Consider the following 13,358-nt stretch of genomic DNA (forward strand, 5'->3'; position numbering starts at 1 on the left):
TTGTCCAAAAAAAACATTGCTGCACGTCTGAAGTTCGCAAAAGAGCACCTGGATGTTCCACAGCGCTTCTTGCAAAATATTCTGTGGACAGATGAAACTAAAGTTGAGTTGTTTGGAAGGAACACACAACACTATGTGTGGAGAAAAAAAGGCACAGCACAGCACCCAACATCAAAACCTCATCCCAACTGTAAAGTATGGTAGAGGGAGCATCATGGTTTGGAGCTGCTTTGCTGCCTCAGGGCCTGGAAAGCTTTCTATCGTTGACATAAAAATGAATTCCCAAGTTTATCAAGACATTTTGCAGGAGAATGTAAGGCTATCTGTCCGCCAATTGAAGCTCAACAGAAGTTGGGTGATGCAACAGGACAACGACCCAAAACACAGAAGTAAATCAACACCAGAATGGCTTCAACAGAAGAAAATACGCCTTCTGGAGTGGTCCAGTCAGATTCCTGACCTCAACCCGATTTAAAATGTTGTGGCATGACCACAAGAGCTGTTCACACCGGACATTCTAAGAATATTGCTCAACTGAATCAGTTTTGTAAAGATGAACGGTCCAAAATTCCTCCTGACCGTTATGCAAGTCTAATCCGCAACTACAGAAAACATTTGGTTGAGTTTATTGCTGCGAAAGGAGGGTCAACCAGTTATTAAATCCAAGGGTTCACATACTTTTTCCACCCTACACTGTGAATGTTTACACAGTGTGTTCAATAAAGACATGAAAACTTATAATTGTTTGTGTGTTATTAGTTTAAGCAGACTGTTTGTCTATTGTTGTGATGTAGATGAAGATCAGAAAAATTTTATGACGAATTTAATTTATAAATCCAGGTAATTCCAAAGTTTTCACATACTTTTTCTTGCCGCTGTATATGCCAAATTGTTCCTTTAACCTGACTCTATATGCACTAGTGAAGCCCATATGGATAATATTTTGACAGGTATAAGAATTCTGGGTATAACTCTACCTTGCCTCCTTAGGTAAAGTTACATCCAGATAGCTTGCATCTGACAAATAATCTCAGATAGCCACTAGCGCATATGGAGTAAGGAGTATGGAGTAAACAAAGCTGTTTTTTAAACAGGAATTGACAATGTCTCTTATGACTTCACCTGACAAAGACCATAATCTAAACTGTAGCTCCTATACCACCTAGCAACTATCTTTTCAGTTTACTGAGTAGGGTTTAGACCACAGTGTGTGAGTGGCCCTTTGAGAGTTCTCATAGATATCTCTGAAAACAAGTAACTTCATCTTTAGAGCTTGGAGCCGTGGGGAGGTCCTGAGATCATCAAGTTCCAAGAATACTTTTTGGAACACCTCAAAGGTATATTTCAGTTCTTTGGAGTACTGTAGATTTAAGCCATAGATGAGGCCCATAAACAAGGTACATGACTGTGTAACACTGCGAATACCAGCCAGGACCTCTGCTCCTTCGAGGCAGATCACATGCTCTATATTTTGGTGCAGATGTTTCACAGTGAACAACTTCATCACATGCTGAACGAGGTCCTCTCGGATCATGGTGTCGTCAGCATCCTGAGTGAAAAAATTAAGAAATAACAGACTAGGCTACTAGATTAACTGTGCAATTTGAAAGGAGAGAAGGGGAAAGAAAGGAAGATAGCTCATTTAGAGATAAATAATACAAAAATAAAAACAACCTTTTATTCTGTGATAAGGTATTCAACCCTCTCGCCGGGGGATATGATCAGGCCATGGACCACACTCTCTTCTTTCCTGGATGGTGTTGCACTGTAATATGATGTCAGCCAGAGAGATATGCTGAGAAGGATTATCACCACAGCAAGCAAGGTACTTGGAGTCTAACAGACAGGCCTGGATGAGATCTTTAAGGTCAGGGCCCTCCGCAAGGCTCACAAAATCATTTTAGATCCAAGCCACCCCCTGTACCCGGACTTTGAACTACTCCCCTCTGGGCGCAGGTATAGGGCACCCCTCAGCAGGAAAAACAGAACGAGACAGTAATTTGTGCCAGGTGTGATATCCCTCCTAAATAGCTCGGGCTAATGTTCCTATTTACTCAGTAAGGCCAGTAGGCTAGTCTTTAAAAAAAATGTTTTATTGGTATGTAACTGTTATGAAAGTTGGATTGTCAATTTTGTTTTGTATTTAAACGGCACTTTAAACATGTACATGACACTGCAACAAAATTTCCCCATGGGGACAATAAAGTAAGTAAGTTATCTTCTTATGGCTGCAATCTCGTTAACGGGATGATATGACAACAGCCAGTGAAAGTGCAGGGCGCCAAATTCAAACAACAGAAATCTCATAATTAAAATTCCTCAAACATACATGTATTTTATACAATTTTAAAGGTAATCTTGTTGTTAATCCCACCAAAGTGTCCGATTTCAAATAGGCTTTACAGTGAAAGCACCACAAACGATTATGTTAGGTCACCGCAAAATCACAGAAAAACACAGCTATTTTTCCAGCCAAAGACAGGAGTCACAAAAAGCAGAAATAGAGATAAAATTTATCACTAACCTTTGATGATCTTCATCAGATGACACTCATAGGACTTCATGTTACACAATATATATATGTTTTGTTCGATTAAGTTCATATTTATATCCAAAAACCTCAGTTTACATTGGTGCCATGTTCAGAAATGCCTCCAAAATATCCGGAGAAATTGCAGAGCCACGTCAAATAACATAAATACTCATCATAAACTTTGATGAAAGATACATGTTTTACATAGAATTAAAGATACACTTGTTCTTAATGCAACCGCTGTGTCAGATTTCAAACATCTTTACGGCAAAAGCACAATATTCAATAATCTGAGAACAGCGTTCAGCCACAAAAGGAAGCCATACAGTTACCCGCCAAATTGTACAGTCAACAAAACTCATAAAAAGCATTATAAATCTTCACTTACCTTTGCTGATCTATGTCCAAGTAGCTACTTTTGTTAGCGCGTTTAGTACACAAATCCAAACGCTCGTGCAGGTCCAGCCAAACATCGGACGAAAACTTCTAAAAGTTATATTACAGGTCAAAGAAACTTGTCAAACTAAGTATAGAATCAATCTTTAGGACGTTGTTATCATAAATATTCAATAATGTTCCAAGCAGAGAATTCCTTTGTGTCTATAGAAGTAATGGAACGCAAGTCGATATCATGTGGAATGCGCGTGACCAGGACCTGGCTCTCTGCCAGACTCATTCCCCTCTCATTCAGCCCCACATCACAGTAGAAGCTTCATTCAAGGTTCTACAGGCTGTTGGCATCTAGTGGAAGCCGTAGGAAGTGCAAACAGATCCATATCCTACTGTGTTTTCAATAGGCGATGAGTTGAAAATCGACCAACCTCAGATGTCTCACTTCCTGGTTGGATTTCTTCTCAGGTTTTTGCCTGCCATATGTATTCTGTTATACTCACAGACATAATTCAAACAGTTTTAGAAACTTCAGAGTGTTTTCTATCCAATAATAATATGCATATATTAGCAACTATGACTGAGGAGCAGGCCGTTTACTCTGGGCACCTCTGTGCACCTTTCATTCAAGCTACTCAATACTGGCCCTGCAGCCATAAGAAGTTATTAATACTGGCAACTGAATACATACAGTTTAACCTATATACTATTGTGAAGGTGTTACTGTGCATACTGTACCCCGTACAGAACTTCAAGGATTTTCTGCATGTCCGCCTTTACAGCACCTCCTTTTGACTTAAACAAGTCCAATAGTTGTGATGTAAATTCGTCCAGATTCTGCATAAAGGTGGACTCAAGCAACAGTTGTAATTCTTCTGAACTCTTCCTTAATGAGAGAGATCTTCTGAACAGATATGGACAAAAGATGATCTGAGAGCCAGAATACTATTGGGAAACCCCTCCCAAAGCATGTGCAGAGTGAGAATGTTCAGACTAATCTTTAATGCATATTTAATTGTAGATTAGAATATTAGGTCAAGACAACACAAAATATTTAAATCAATATACACTTTTTACCTACAATGACTATTTTCATTCAGCTGTATTTTGTACCTGAGTGGGCTCAAACAGGGCTAGCCATCTTTCTTTGAAGTTCTTCACAGGAAGGGCCTGAACGACATTTTGGAAATCACAATGTTGTAGTTTTTTATTTATTTATTTATTTGTATTTAACCTTTATTTAACTAGGCAAGTCAGTTAAGAACAAATTCTTATTTACAATGACGGCCTACCAAAAGGCAAAAGGCCTCCTGCGGGGACGGGGGCCTGGGATTTAAAAAAATAAATACGATATAAATATAGGACAATCACAAGAAGAGAGACACAACACTACATAAAGAGATGTAAGACAAAAACATAACAAGACAGCAAAACATGACAACACAGCAATGGTAGCAAGACAACATGACAACAACATAGTAGCAGCACAAAACATGGTACAAACATTATTGGGCATACAAACATTGTCATGTACTTGTACTTCTCCCAGTAGCTCCACTCGCTCCCTCTCCAGGGTTTCTCCAGCAGGGTGGGAGGTAATTTATCTCTGCCTTCTTTGTTTAAACATTTCTTTTGGGGCAACGGGCCTGTCCTCTGATTTTCTCTTGACAGAGTTCACCTCCAGTTCTGGACAATCCAATTCCTCTCAGTTTCGATCTTTAATTGCCCATCTTGTACTTCAGGCTGGTTTGCCATCCGTACAGGCCTGAGAAGGACCCAGACTCTTTAAGGCATGGCTACTTTTTTACCAAAGCTACTGCTACTTGACAAAATGGTAGACTTGGCTTTAAACTGCAAAATCCTTTCAGACAGTTTCCAGGATGTCTGATTTCACAGACAGATTGTTGAGTAGTGTTCCATTCTTCGTGTGTGCTTCATTAGCTGCCTCAAGAATGAGCTCTGTATCAGTACTCAGGAGCGTCTGAATACCTATACCAAAAAGAAGACTTGTATTAAAATCTATGACAATGTCAGGAAAATAAAACTTGAATGACTTCAGCTTTAGATGGTTAGCTAAAAAACGTAAACATCGCAATCCTATCGGACTTGGAAGAGCTGCTTGTTATCTATCTTACTAATTTAGCTAGTTTGGCTGTTAGATTATTGACGAGATAACTATTGCACAAGGTCAACATTTGCAGTGCTGCCTAACATGTTGTGAATACGTGAACAACACAAAGGTTTCTGCAAGGACAGGTGTTGCTAGATAGCTAGGTTTAGTTAGCTAGCTAGCTATGTATTGTTCATTCCTCTCTGTCTGGCTAGCTTGCCTAGCAGTCAAACATTAAATTGCAGGGACACCATGTGTTCAGTTCTACTGTAATGTTTGCTGACGATACATTTTTTGGTAACATAGCTATTTCGGTTAATATAAAACGTACACAAAATGACAAAGGTTAGAAACAGAAACCAGAAACTAGAAACTAGCTAGCTTATTAACGTGCAAATAAACTCAGCAATAAAATAAACGTCCCTTTTTAGGACCCTGTCTTTCAAAGATAATTCTTAAAAATCCAAATAACTTCACAGATCTTCATTGTAAAGGGTTTAAACATGGTTTCCCATGCTTGTTCAATGAACCACAAACAATTACCGGTGGAACGGTCGTTAAGACACTAACAGCTTACAGACGGTAGGCAATTAAGGTCACAGTTATGAAAACTTAGGACACTAAAGAGACCTTCCTATTGACTCTGAAAAACACCAAAAGAAAGATGCCCAGGGTCCCTGCTCATCTGCGTGAACGTGCCTTAGGCATGCTGCAAGGAGGCATGAGGACTGCAGATGTGGCCAGGGCAATAAATTGCCATGTCCGTACTGTAAGACACCTAAGACAGCGCTACAGGGAGACAGGACGGACAGCTGATCGTCCTCGCAGTGGCAGACCACGTGTAACAAAACCTGCACAGGATCAGTACATCTGAACATCACACCTGAGGGACAGGTACAGTATGGCAACAACAACTGCCCGAGTTACACCAGGAACGCACAATCCCTCCATCAGTGCTCAGAATGTCCTCAAAAGGCTGAGAGGGGCTGGACTGAGGGCTTGTAGGCCTGTTGTAAGGCAGGTCCTCACCAGACATCACCGGCAACAACGTCGCCTATGGGCACAAACCCACCATTGCTGGACTAGACAGGACTGGCAAAAAGTGTTCTTCACTGACGAGTCGCAGTTTTATCTCACCAGGAGTGATGGTCGGATTTGCGTTTATCGTCGAAGGAATGAGCGTTACACCTTGGCCTGTACTCTGAAGCGGGACTGCAGTACTTAATGCAGCTGGTGGCCACACCAGATACTGACTGTTACTTTTGATTTTGACTCCCCCTTTGTTCAGGGACACATTATTCCATTTCCGTTAGTCACATGTCTGTGGAACTTGTTCAGTTTATGTCTCAGTACTTGAATCTTGTTATGTTCATACAAATATTTACACATGTTAAGTTTGCTGAAAATAAATGCAGTTGAGAGTGAGAGGACGTTTCTTTTTTGCCGAGTTTATATATTGACTTCCTCAGGATCTTCAAACATCCTAAATCGAAGTCCCCCACTGGGCACAGATGTCATTTCAACATTTCAAATTTAGTTTTGATTTAATTTTGGTTGAGATGTCAACTAACATGAATTCAACGTGAAATCAACAAAGGATTTCACATAATTTGATTTAGGTTATAAATTGGGTGAATTAAAAAAAAGAAATCCATTATATTGATGACTTTTTGCAAATCCAATCAGTTTTCGAAGTTGATTCAACATCATCAGATTACATTTTTGTTGTTGTTGAAATGACGTAGAAACAACATTGATGCAACCAGTTTCTGCCCAGTGGGCAATTTCTAGTGATTAGGCTGACCTCACAACCTCATCAACATTCCAGCCACCATATAATCCTCTCTTCAGCCCCCTTACCCATATCCCACACTCAACCCCTCTCTTGAACGACCCTTCCGTTTATTCCCTTTGTCCACATTCACACCGTACACTTAAAAAATAGACGTTTATCCATAAACGGCGAATTTCGAAGGGAAACTATGCAATCTAGTTGTGTGAGGTTTGGTATAAGGATGTTAAAAATATCCAACGCACAAGTACTCCTCCCCCGTATCTATTCCAAACAGAAACTTGACCCAGTGGATGGGGACATTGACTGACGTTTGCAGCTGTTCTTTTGACTATCTTCCACTGTCAGTGTCTGGGAACGTCCTTGATAGGTTACTATTAGGTTTGGTGGTTTAAACGTTTTCCATGTGTTCCTAATGTCTCTATTCTGTGCTGTTTTCCGTGCAAATTATGGACTCTAAAGATCAAAGCTATTCTATAATTTACCCCCCTGCAGTGTTAGAAACTCAATCATGCCTTTCGGTAACACCCACAACTTCAAACTCAACTTTAAAGTTGAGGAGGAGTACCCTGACCTCACCAAGCACAACAACCACATGGCCAAGGTGCTGACCAAGGACATGTACGCCAAGCTGAGGGACAAGCAGACCCCCTCTGGCTTCATTTTGGATGACATCATTCAGACCGGTGTCGACAACCCTGGTGAGTGCCACATATCTCCCAAACACCCCTGCGTATTTTTCACACAACAGTGATATATTAATGTCAGTTAGCCTACTATGTAGATGTGCTGCCTTTTTACCGTCCTCCCCCTCCTCTCCTCAGGTCACCCCTTCATCATGACTGTTGGCTGCGTGGCAGGTGATGAGGAGTCCTACGAGATCTTCAAGGATCTGTTGGACCCCATCATCTCAGACCGTCATAGTGGATACAAGCCCACAGACAAGCACAAGACCGACCTGAACTTTGAGAACCTGAAGGTAGTGTCTAATTCTTCTGACATGTTTTATGGGTTTCATTTCCTATACGAAATGCCAAAGAGTACTGCTGAGTAAAAGCAATGTGAAAATGTTTGAATAATCTCTAAATAGGAGGTTGGGAATCACAAACTTCTTTGAGACACTTGAAATGTTCTGGTCTGAAACTCTGTTGTGACCTTCTCTCTGATTAGGGATGACATGACGGCAGGTAGCCTAGTGGTTAGAGCGTTGGGCCAGTAACCAAAAGGTTGCAAGATTGAATCCCTGCGCTGACAAGGTAAAAGTCTGTCGTTCTGCCCTGAACAAGGCAGTTAACCCACTGTTCCTAGGCTGTCATTGTAAATATGAATTTGTTCTTAACTGACTTGCCTAGTCAAATTCTTTTTAAATTCTTAAAAAATTACCTGAACCCCAACTATGTCCAGCCGTGTGCGTACTGGCTGCAGCATCGAGGGATACACCCTGCCCCCCCTCAGCCGTGGTGAGTGCAGAGCAGTGGAGAAACTGTCCGTTGAGGGTGTGCCTCCCAGCTATCAATAGCTACAAGACATATGCATACACAGGATTATGCATGAAGATAAGCAGTAAAACACGAAATGGAGATCTGAATTCTTAGCCACTCCTCAGATTAATTGGAAATAGAGATCAAAAGTAAATCCTTAGCTGCAATGACTAGTGCATGGTGTCAGATAACTCCAGGCAGGGAGATACCATGTTAAAAGTAAGGGGAAACAGGGGTTTTCTGTCTCTCCAGTTCTGAACACCCTGGACGGTGAATTCAAGGGAAAGTACTACCCCCTGAATAAGATGACCGATGCCGAGCAGGAGCAGCTTATCGCTGACCATTTCTTGTTTGACAAGCCCGTCTCCCCCCTGCTGCTGGGCGCTGGTATGGCCCGTGACTGGCCCGATGCAAGAGGAATCTGGTATGTACCCAGAACACAGACCCATACCAATAGTTAACCAAAACAATACTGTATTGTACTGTACAGAATATCCCACAATGTATCATAGTGATGTATCATGTGAAACCTCATCCCTCCTTTCTGAAGGCATAACGATGCCAAGAGCTTCTTGGTCTGGGTGAATGAGGAGGATCACCTGCGTGTCATCTCCATGGAGAAGGGCGGCAACATGAAGGAGGTCTTCAGACGCTTCTGCGTTGGTCTGAAAAGGGTATGTACTGGTACTCAAACCATTTTGTAACTAGCTCTCACAGTCTCACGTCAGAATTAGACATTCATCCATGTTTCTCAAACGTCCAATTTTGAAGTTGTTGCAAACATCACATTTCGAAATGTTTAAGGTTACATTTTCAAGGTTAGGGTTAAGTTTTGGCTCCGAAATCTTAAATTTAGGCATTAACTCTGAATGGTTAAGGTAAGGGTTAAGTTTAAGAATTGACGTAAAACAAAAATCTCAAAAACTTTGGAATCAGAGGCAGATGCTTACGCCCATCCACCCGCCCCGTCCACAACAGCCTAGCAAAACTGACACCTACTTGAAGGTAACAGTGCTCACTGTTGCCCCTAGTGGCCGGTGTCCCCGTCATCTCCTGACGTTCTCAGACATGGATGGACGTTGAATACTGACTTGTATCACGGGTAACCTGGCTGCCATTTTGACATGGTAGAAAAACACCCTAACACAATGAAAAGACATGAAAACGCAGAGAGACAATTACAAGAATGTTGATACAGGGTTGTTTATTTCATCTGACAGATTGAGGAGACTTTCAAGAAGCATAACCACGGCTTCATGTGGAACGAGCATCTTGGCTACGTGCTGACCTGCCCCTCCAACTTGGGAACTGGTCTGCGTGGTGGCGTGCACGTCAAGCTGCCCAAGCTGAGCACACACCCCAAGTTTGAGGAGATCCTGACCAGGCTGCGTCTGCAGAAGCGTGGCACAGGTACTCAAACGCACAACAAAAAAGATCCAGAGCAGCTGCTGATATATTCAACTCTAAATCGTCACAGATCACGACAGTCTTCCCATTTACAATAAAACATTGTTATTGTAAAACATTTACAATAACAATGCCAAGAGCTTCTTGGTCTGGGTGAATGAGGAGGATCACCTGGGTGTCATCTCCATGGAGAAGGACGGCAACATGAAGGAGGTCTTCAGACGCTTCTGCGTTGGTCTGAGAAGGGTATGTACTGGTACTCAAACCATTTTGACATGGCACAAAAACACCCCTAACACAATGTAAATGCAGGGAGACAATTATAAGAATCTTAATTTAGGTTAACCCAGAACTAAATTCTTGCGTAACTGGTCCGATGCTCAATTAAGATTTCGGTCCAGGGATAGCCCCCTTTTAAAAATGTTCGCCTAAATGACATACCCAAATCTAACTTCCTATAGCTCAGGCCCTGAAGCAAGGATATGCATATTCTTGGTACCATTTGAAAGGAAACACTTTGAAGTTTGTGGAAATGTGAATTGAATGTAGGAGAATATAACACAATAGATCTGGTAGAAGAAAATACAAAGAAAAAAACAACTGTTTCTTTCTACCAGAGTCTTTGAAATGCAACAGAAAGGTCAATGTTCCAGCCATCACGCTGGTTGTAATTCCGATTATGTCCACAAGATGGCAGCAGTGTATGTGCAAAGTTTCAGACGGATAACTTGAAGTATGAGCAAACTACATGACATTTAGTGTGAAGTCACCCAGGTACATTTGGGCAAATCGTGAAGGAGACATTTTTATTCATATTACATTGTTCTGCAAGAATATCATCAAATCTGTATACTTGGACTTTGATTTAGCTTTTCCAGTATTAGTAGCCATATTATAAGTTCAACATTTGCAAAACAGTTTTCATAACTTCATAAGTCTGAATATTCTTATAATTTTTGTCCAAAAGGAAAAGGCATGCTGTCGTACAAGGTTAGTAGCTACATTTTACAACAGATACATGGTTTCCGGATACTCCCGTAAAGCCCAGATCATTGGCTATCTAGCTAGCTTTGACCCCGATTGGTGCATATTTGACAAAGTTAGAGTCGTTCAAGTGAACACCGCCCACGTCATCGGTGTGCCATGAAGGCATCGCTCTCTGACCAAATATGGTGCCATATAGGATATACTACACCCCTAATGATATAGTGAAGTCTGGTTACGTTCTAGGATCTCCAAAGAATACATACTAACGTGATTTGACTGGTTGAAACAACGTTTAGGGTTAGATTTTCACAGATGCCTTTCTTTGCAAATTGAACGAGTGGAAATACAAAATCGATCGTGCATGCTATATGGACCCTTTTAGGATATGAAAAATGATTTTTATCTAACAAAACGACACTTCATGTTATCTCTGGGACCCTTTGGATGAAAAATCAGAGCAAGACTTTAAAATGTAAGTGCATATTTCACTTTCAGAGGTGAATTTATCAAACCTATCGCGGTGATAGAAGTGTTTTGTTGTTAGGAGCTCTCCTCAAACAATAGTATGGCATTTTTTCGCAGTAATAGCTCTTGTAAATTGGACAGTGCAGTTATATTAACAAGAATTTAAGCTTTCAGCCGATATAAGACTTATATGTACCGACATTTGTTGTTTCTCTAAAATCTGCGATCGTGACAAGGCGCTGTATGATTTACAACTGTCCCGTTGACGGGACGCCTATCCCTAAGAAGCGATACTACTACCACTACCACCAGGCTGCGTCTGCAGAAGCGTGGCACAGGTACGCACACACACAACAATAACATCCAGAGCAGCTGCTGATATATTCAACTCTAAAACGTCACAGATCACGACAGTCTTCCCTTTTACCACACAACAAGTAAAAAGGAACAGAAATGAAAATGAGCGAAAGCTATTATGAAATAGCCATGACCACAGCGGTTGAAGGAAAAATCCACAAAAAAACTATATATATATTTTTTTTTTCATTAGTTCACTGTTGGTACAGTCCCAACATATTTTGCATGCCAGCAGTCAAGTTTTCAAGATATTGGAATTTTAAGAAGCAAAGTGTCACTTGCCACATCCTGATGATGCTAAATGCATCATATAATGGAAAACACATCATCGTAATGATGTGGCAAGTGATACTTTGCTTCTTGAAAATCCTATATCTTGAAAAGTTGACTGTTGACATGCAAAACATTTGAGACTGTATCAACAGTGGACTAATTTAAAAAATACCAAAATGTAGTTCCTTTGAGTAGTCTGTTCATTGAGTCTGTTACTTTTGGCAGTGGTGGAAAAAGTATTCAATTGTCATACTTAAAAAAAAAAGTGAAGATACCTTAATAGAAAATGACTCAAGTAAAAGGGAAAGTCACCCAGTAAAATACTACTTGAGTAAAAGTCAAAGTATTTGGTTTTAAATATACTTAAGTATCAAAGTACAAGTAAAAGTATAAACCATTTAAAATTCCTTATATTAAGCAAATCAGATGGCACAAATATTTAAGGACAGCCAGGGGCACACTCCAACACTCAGACATAATTTACAAATGAAGCATTTGTGTTTAGTGAGTCCGCCAGATCAGAGTCAGTAGGGATGACCAGGGATGTTCTCTTGATAAGTTTGTGAATTTGACAATTTTCCTGTCAAACTGTAACGAGTAATTTTGGGTGTCAGGGAAAATGGATGGAGTAAAAAGTACATTATTTTCTTTAGGAATGTAGTGAAGTAAAAGTAAATGTTGGCAAAAATATAAATAGTGAAGTACAGAAAACCCCAAAAACTACTTAGGTAGTACTTAGTATTTTTACTTAAAAGTACTTAACACCACTGATTTTTGGGACATTTGGATAATTTACAGTATGAGTAATTTTGCAGAGATTGTCTGAGACATACACTTAAACCCGCTTCTCTCTCCCTTTTCCCTGCTCTCTACAGGTGGCGTGGACACCGCCTCCGTGGGTGGAGTGTTCGACATCTCCAACGCTGATCGTCTGGGATCCTCTGAGGTAGATCAGGTCCAGATGGTGGTGGATGGTGTCAAGCTCATGGTGGAGATGGAGAAGAATAAGGTCATCCCTACTGTCTCTGATCTGACGGACTCACTAAACACAAATACATTGTTTGTAAATTATGTCAGTGTTGGAGTGTGGCTATCAGTAAATAAATTAAAAAACAAGAAAAATATGCCATCTGGTTTGCTTAATATAAAGGAATTTGAAACAATTTATACTTTTACTTTTGATACTTAAAGCAATTACATTTATTTTTCACATTTAAGTATATTAAAATCCAAATACTTTGACTTTTACTCAAGTAGTATTTTACTGGGTAACTTTCACTTGAGTCATTGTCTATTAAGGTATCTTTACTTTTACTCAAGTAGGACAATTGGGTACTTTTTCCAATAATGGAATAGACTAATAGTTATTAAAAGTGCTGTTAAGACATGGCAGCACTTACATGGTTTTCACTTACATGGTTTTTTGAAGCTCACAACCTGGAGTAAACACTGAGACAACATCGTGTGGTGCTTGTGTGTTTGCTGGGTAGTAAGGTAAAGATGATATTCTAAGCCTAACTGTCCAACAATGAAGGAGGAACAAAGTTATTATTAGCAGTAAGA

General features: G+C 40.4%; 1 pseudogene; it reads left to right on the forward strand.

The window, feature by feature from the left end:
• The first annotated feature begins 7,321 nt into the window (after positions 1-7,321).
• LOC139537616 (creatine kinase M-type-like) lies at positions 7,322-12,999 on the forward strand (annotated as a pseudogene).
• The last annotated feature ends 359 nt before the right edge of the window (positions 13,000-13,358 follow it).

This window comes from Salvelinus alpinus, chromosome 13 (genome assembly GCF_045679555.1).
Source record: "Salvelinus alpinus chromosome 13, SLU_Salpinus.1, whole genome shotgun sequence".
Taxonomy (NCBI): domain Eukaryota; kingdom Metazoa; phylum Chordata; class Actinopteri; order Salmoniformes; family Salmonidae; genus Salvelinus; species Salvelinus alpinus.